Source organism: Sinocyclocheilus anshuiensis, unplaced genomic scaffold, assembly GCF_001515605.1.
Source record: "Sinocyclocheilus anshuiensis isolate Anshui unplaced genomic scaffold, SAMN03320099.WGS_v1.1 scaffold283, whole genome shotgun sequence".
Taxonomy (NCBI): domain Eukaryota; kingdom Metazoa; phylum Chordata; class Actinopteri; order Cypriniformes; family Cyprinidae; genus Sinocyclocheilus; species Sinocyclocheilus anshuiensis.
In genome coordinates, this window is record NW_015549605.1 from 6509080 (window position 1) to 6511702 (window position 2623).

A 2623-nucleotide genomic window follows, 5' to 3' on the forward strand; every position below is an offset into this window, starting at 1 on the left:
ATATACAGTATATTTATTTGTTTTTTAGAGTCATTAAATAAAATTGTTACAGTTTATTTTTTTCATCCTTTTCTTTTGCACTGACACAAGTGAATAAAATTAGATTTTTTTTTAGTCAATATATTTTTTTTAAATACCCCTCTAGGCTGTCAAAAGCAGTAATTATTATATCTTTAATTCAGATTCACATTACGTTTTCTAAAACCATATGAAACGAAAGATTCGATTTATAAAAAAAACAAAACAAAACACGACTTTTAAATTAGATTGTTACAGTGTTTTTCTTTTCATCCTTTTGTTTTGCATTGACTAGTAAAAGTTTTTCATAAACATAAGAAACCAACACAAATAGAGATAAAGAATGATTTCGATTACATTTCTAAAAACTTTGCACAGCTAAGCTTATTTGTTATTGTCCACAGTATGAGTGAAGCCTGACAGACAGCTGATGCTGATGTGTCTCATATCATCAGAAACAGACGAGCATGTGCTCAGTTTGCTCAGTGATGAGTTTGTGTTGATGCATGTGAATGTGTGCAGAGAGAAAGCGTTTTCTAGGATTCAGCGGCCGTGCTGCCTGACGTAGCGGCATGAACTGGAGATGTCGTTTCGTTTCATCAGACGCACTCAACGGCTGCTGAGGGCCCATGGACGGATGGCTTGCTTGTAAATAACAGAAGGCCGTATTCAGATCACGTGACCTCGTGCACTCTGGGCTTTCCTCGCTAAGAAGAGAAGTGAAGAAACACATAGAGAAGGAAAGAAAGAAAGGGAGATGGAGGGATGCAGATAGAAGTGTATTATTCATGCGCAGGAAATGAGAGGATAAAGGAGAGACGTGTTTCTGCAGGTGTTGAGAGCGTCTCTGTCCCTCACTGCTGGTATTAATATTTCATACTGAAGGGATTGTCTTCATGCGCCGGATGTGTGTGTGTGTGTATACGAGGGATTTTTCTCTCTTGGTAGGATTACAGATGGATTTTCCAGCTGGACTGATGATTTTATTACAGATGTTTCGTTTAGCGCTTCCTTCTGCGCTCCGTTTGCTGAAGTTAGGGAATATCGAGGCTGATAACGAGTCATTTAACTCTTTGTGTTTGAATCTTTACAGCTGGAGTCTAATTGGCTAGCTAATAAGTCATGTTCAATGGCAGCAACACAAGCTTTGTGTTCACATGTTGGCTAAACATTAACATCTGTGTTTTTGTGTATACAGTACACTCTTAAAAATAAAGGTGCTTAAAACTTTCTTCACAGCCATTTTTGGTTCCACAAAGAAGCATTCAGTCAAAGGTTCTTTATAGAACCATCTCTTTCTTAGCTTTTTATAATCTGGAGAACCTGCTTTCGCCACAAAGAAGCTTTTGTGAAACAGAAAGGTTCTTCAGATGTTAAAGGTTCTTTATGGAACCATTTAGACAAAAAAGGTTCTTTTATGGCATCATGAAGCACCTTTATTTTTAAGAGTGTATTTAGGGTTTGTTGCATCTAGGCACCAACTTTTAACCCTATAAAGCCTGTATTCAACTAAATGATCAACATCAAAACTTTGCTGTTAAACCTGTTGCACACAATCTACTTCATGCCTTCTGTCGTCTGATTGATAATTTAGACTTTTTAAGCAAGTAAAAGGCCTTTTAGTACAAACGTCCAGCTTCAGCTCGTGCTTCACATGTTTTTTGCTGTCAAATCTAAAAATAAATTTTGATCAAGGAAACGTCAGAATAACTGTAGTCATATTTCCAGATGAACACTTACTGGACTGAAGCAGCTCGGCTTTACTTGATTCTTCATCAATCATTTTTTAGAGTCTCAAATCTGATCATCAGAATCTTTTGAGGAGCATTTGTTTCCAGAAGTTTTACTTTCACTGTTCCTCAGCGGAGGAATGATCTTCACAAGCCTCCAGAACATCTCACATCTTCTGATCATCTCTCAATCAGCACTGGATTGCATTTCATTATATGTTTGGATCATTTCAATCTCATTTTACTGAGACATATTATTGGAGATATAGAAATTATCGAAGAGCGACCACTGATATTTATATCATTTTATGTCAATATCTGTTATAAAGATCTTATTGATTTACATTACAAGCATCAGAATTTCATCATATAAATATCAGCATCTGCACCAAATAATAAATACAATTTTGCTGTTTTTACTTCATTCTTTTACTATTTCAGCCTATATGAGCCATAAAAGCCGGATATATCAAATATATCACGCATACTTTTTTGTCTAAAAGTCTGATAAATTAAAAAATATATATATTTTTTAGACTAATATTATATAATATATAATGTTTTAAATTTCTGTTTTATTTTTAAGTTAAAATATCAAATGATATATTGATTTTAATATGTACAATGTAATATACTTTTTTTGTATTACAGTAATTAATTCCAGTGTATTATTAATTCCAGTGATTATTTAGAAATGTTTTATTGGCATGTAAATAATGTCATGATGCAAAAAAATCGCATTAATTCTAAAAAGTCATTTTCTTTATCCTTAAGTTTATCGTTATTCTGAATGTTGATTCTCATTATGCTCTAATTACTGTAATATTTTTATTTTTTGTATTACAGTAATACATATAATATACTGATTTAAAATT